The following is a 5,003-nucleotide window of genomic DNA, read 5'->3' on the forward strand; positions in this document are numbered from 1 at the left end:
CCAGTGATTAGGACATGGGTGGAAAACCACAAGCTTGTCCAGTGATTGGGACATGGGTGGAAAACCACAAGCTGTCCCGGTGATTGGGGACGAGGGTGGAAAACCACAAGCTTGTCCAGTGATTGGGACGAGGGTGGAAAAAGTAACCCCTGGTGAATGGGGTAAAGACCCCGGTGAATGGGGTAGATATCAAGAATGAAAAAAATCAGTAAAAAAAAAAATTAAGGTGAAACATTGTTAATCTCTTTTATGATTAAATATCTATCTAAAAAAATTAAAAAAAGTGAAATCAATCACTGTTAATCTCTTTTCATGATTGTATCTCACTCCATAGGATAGGTTTTTTTATCTAACCTTTTTTTCTTTTTTTTTCAGACTATTCCTTTGAAGAACCCAATGGAGTGGGCAAATATCCCCGATGTTTTTCCTCATTACTTAATATATACATAGCCTCTATTTTGTAATGCTAATTTGTTACAATTTCCCTCTTATTATTTATTGTCATATTTTAACTTCAAAAGGACTTAAGATGTAATCCCATGTTTAGAGGTGTTCATTACTGCATGATTACCGTATGTCACTACTTAATCCTTTTCTTTTTTAGGTCAATCAGTTAGAAGATCACGCTCTGAAAATACAGCAGGTGAGCTTGTGTTAAAAATGAATTAGAATATTGTTGGTTAAAGCTTGCCAATGAGTACAAATACATAGTAGACCAAAGGTGGTGTCACATGCAAGTTGCTCTTCTAAGAGCTGAGTGTGGACAAAACTTAGATTGTGTTTTTTACCAGTTTAAGGACTAATCAATCTATAATAGATTATTTCTCTTATCAGCTTTTAAATGCACTTACTGCTGTTCCTATCCTCCAGGTCGGATGTTTCTTAGAACAGAAAGCAGAAGTTGGTGAACCGAGAAACTGACTGGGGAGGAACCGGACTGACCTGGACCAAGCCATTCCACAGAAGGATACAGAGATTGCAACCATTTCTAGAAACACTTGTACAATTTTTAATTTTTTTTTCCAGTAAATATTAGATAGGTATGTTACATTCAGACAAGCGAATGTGGAAAAACCAAGGCATGGCTGAAGTCGGTGCCGCAACGTGCTAGTGGTTTTTTCAAGAGTCTTTCAACTTCAATAGGGAAGGATCAATAAATAATGTATTTTCGGCTATTGAAATGTGCAGCCATCTTGGGGTTAGTAGTTAGCCAGGGGGCAGTTACAGTATCCTAAGTGTTGTGTTTTCCTTGGAAACCCAGACCTCGGGGGTTGGGCCTCGGCCTGACGGGAACTCATCTCACTTTTAGCTAGATAAGGTGGTTGCACTTTCCCAAATTTGACATGATCACATCAGTATACACATATATATATATATTTAGCGTATCTTTAGTTAACTCAGCATTTAAGACCTTGTGCTCGTAGGGTCGAGGCAAGGAGTTCTGGTCAGTTGAGTTCGTGACCCTCTGGGTCGGCGGAATTAATGTCGCTTGTTGGAGAATATGGTGTTGAGTCAGAGTTCTGTGGGAGTTTGTTCTCCCGTACGTTGAAGTTATAGTTAGTCATAAGTTATGGCGGTCAGGCTTGGTGTGTGTGTTTGTGTGTTCTCTTCCCCAACTCCTGCACAGGTCCACGTGGGACATCGAAGTTTGGCGATGGAGAGGTAACTTACCGCCGCGCCATCCGATCCCGGAAGAACGGCTCGTCCGAGTCATCTCCCTAATGGGGACCCCTGAAGCGACGCCATCTTCGCCGGACACCCTTCGACCAAGGACCGGTGAGGGCTACCGCAACTGAGGGGCGACTGCGGGCGAACGTTCGTGCCCCTTGCAGCAACACGGAGGAGGGGAGGAACACAGCTTGGAACCGCCTGGTAAGCAGCCTTGACGCGAGCTGAGGGACGAGGCTGAGGGACGAGAGACGAGTTCTAGAGATGAGACGAGAGCTGCGACGATCAAGTGACACCGGAGAGCGTCGACGTGAAGCGACGTTTCCACGGACCTGAACTCTGACGAACTCTGAAAGTTGTAAAAGTCTAGCAAACTGCGAACTCTATTGCTATGTGAACTCTGTAGTCTGTACAGATGTCCGGTTTATACAGATGTCCAGTTGTAAGGACCCATCATTATTATCATACAGTTTTTTTCTCTCATTTATATATTGTAGTAATTAGTATCGTAGATAGAAAAAAGTTTAAAAATCCGTTCGTTCGTTACTTCTTCGTAGGCAACATCCCTAAAAGAACCCGGGGTTCCAACACAACATCAGGCCCCGCTCACATGTTTAGGTTTGTAGTACTATACATAAGCCATGTATAGTTTCAATTTTTTTTTCAATTAGAACTTAAAATGTAAAATAACTCTTATCATAATTATCATTTACATACCTGCAATAAGATAGTGAGACAAATGTTAAGTGCCATGTCTAAGTAAAAAGCTGTACATATTCAACAGTGCTTGTATTTGTTGTATTTTGTATTTGTTGTGTTTGCTTGTATTTCTAAAGTTAACAAGATTGTAAGACAAGTGGAATATTTAAAAATTGTTTAATTAAAGCTGTCAAGATTGAAACATTCAATGTGTACATGACTTATACATGCATCTTTCCTCTTAATTGCAAACATGATGAAAGTGTGTGCTGAGTGATCATTTTAAACTAAATCCTTGGCCTTACAGCAACAGAAAAACAAGTTCAAATCCCCCAGTTAATGTTACTCTATAGTGTACTCTAAAAGTAAGCAACATAAGCAAAATATTCTCCCATCCTTCTTCCCCAATAAAGTTATAAATGGTAGGCGAGACCATCCTGAGGTAAACATATTGCATTTGCTTGCAAATGTTACCTTTCTAGTTTATCTTTTGTTTCCTTTAGGACTTCCAAAAATTTGTCTTCACTAATTTGCATATCAATCAATAGTTCATGCTTATAAACTTGCAACATTGTAGTATAGAGTCTTGTGTATTTGCAGACAGTATTTCCAAATTGCAGAACAAAATTTTGAGTCTTGGACTGCAATATTGCAGAGCACTGAAAAAAAGTATTTCGACCACTGCTTGAATGTCTTTTTTATAGACATTGTTTAAAGCTATTTGACATTGCCCCTACTGTACAAGGTCACAGCGAATTCCGCTCTGCGATAGTTCAAGCCCTGAACAGTCAATTTTTTGAATGAATAATGCAATCCTCACCCTAAATCTCATTGATAAACCCATGTACAAAGGGAACTCACCCAGAAACAAGAAGCAAAGCTCCAATTTTGGGGCATAATTACAAAGTATGAAGCCTTTTATAAATGTCCACCGAATCTCAAATCATAGTCACTGTGGTTGTTATTTTGCAGGTGACAGCCTTTTGAAAATTAGTAGCTAGAGGTAAATGGTAGATGTGAGAAAAACATGATGCTAGAATTGTCATCAGAATGGTGTAGGTCATTCTTGTGTTTCTTGTGCCAGGAAGTCTACAAAGACAGGATTGTCAAAATGTTTGACGATCCCTTTAATTTGTATCTTAACTAGAAAGAAGAGAGTAGATCAGACTTTGAGACTGTTTCACCTAACATTATTGATTTTCAAAAGGGTGTCACCTCCAAAGTACAGATCACAATGATTTAACTTTTGGTGGGCATGTACTGAGTATAAAAGTCTTGAAGTTCATAGTTATAACAGTTACTATAATATAAGAGCCGTGCTTATATAGCTAGAGATTTGACTTGTGTCCCTTAGCTGAGGCAGGAAACTTATCAGTAACTTTACATAGCATCACAAGGACTTTACAATTATTGCAATAGGGCTCACATCATGCATTGTTAGCACCATGCCAAGTTAGTGAATGAATGAATGAATGAACTTTATTGCACAACAATCGTACAAGGTACAATGTATGGCAGTACTACAACACTAAACTAGTCTAGAGAAATACATCAAAAACATGTCCAATAACAGGTAGGTAACATAGTGTGTTGATATATAATTATGTATTAATTATTTGATCTCGCATATGTAATGAGCTATGGAGAAATTGACCTATGTAAACAGAAATAGAGGTTGGGCATGATAACAATACATGGAACATATTGAGCTGTGTATCAGGTAGTATGAGGTCCGTCTTAGTAGTTATATTCTGTAATAGCACATCTCTTTCTTTACTATAGGTAGGACAAGTCATAACAAAATGAAATTCATTTTCAACATTTAGATTACATGTGGGACACAGTCTCTGAGTGGCTGGTGTGTTTTGGTGTCTTCCCTTTTCAATTTGAAGACAATGTGCACTTATTCTCAGTTTTGTTATGCTAATTGTAAACGATTTGTTTTGTATTGATGTAAGATAATCTTCCATGCCGAAGTGTTTCTTTATTTTAGAATATGTTTGGAGTTTGCTAGTATTTCTCAGTTGTTCTCTCCAGCCAGAAAGAAACGTGTCCTTGAGACGCTGTTTAAATATGTTTCCAAAATGGTTGGCATTAACTGCGGGGTTAAGCCAAACATTTTGGAACCCATGTCTACATAATATATCCTGAACGTGAGTAGCCCAGTCATGTTCTTCTTAGACTGAAGTGTCGTATGCTTTTTTGACAAGTCTATCGTTTGGTAAATTATTTATTCTAATCCAGTATTTAATCATTTGTGTTTGGCTGTCCACGAATAAAGGAAAAACTCCTAATTCGCCCCTCACAGCGGCATTTACAGACCCTTTCGGGACATTTAGCAAAATTTTGCAGAAATTCAAAAGTACATATTCTAGGTCAGGGATTTCGTATGCAATTTTTGGTTGATCTATTGTTATATTTTGGTTCCGTAGTAAAGTGTCTGACTGGTAAATCACGTTCAGTTTATCACTGTATTTCTTAAATCGTACAACAACAGGTCGGGTACAGGACGGATCTGATAACTTCCCCTGGCGACTAACTCGTAAAATATCAACTTCCGGTCCTAATATCGGGCTAAGTATTGTGGTTATATGTGTTCTGATCTTTTCACTGGGATGTTCTTTAATTCCTTTAAA

General features: G+C 38.4%; 1 long non-coding RNA gene across 1 annotated transcript; it reads left to right on the plus strand.

Moving 5' to 3' along the window:
* Positions 1 to 9: 9 nt before the first annotated feature.
* Positions 10 to 2,573, plus strand: LOC109462290. Its single transcript, XR_002139759.1, has 2 exons — positions 10 to 643; positions 871 to 2,573. It is a non-coding gene; the product is annotated as an uncharacterized LOC109462290 (long non-coding RNA).
* Positions 2,574 to 5,003: the final 2,430 nt, after the last annotated feature.

Source organism: Branchiostoma belcheri, unplaced genomic scaffold (assembly GCF_001625305.1).
Source record: "Branchiostoma belcheri isolate BF01 breed outbred unplaced genomic scaffold, Haploidv18h27 scaffold1145, whole genome shotgun sequence".
NCBI classification, from domain to species: Eukaryota; Metazoa; Chordata; class Leptocardii; order Amphioxiformes; family Branchiostomatidae; genus Branchiostoma; species Branchiostoma belcheri.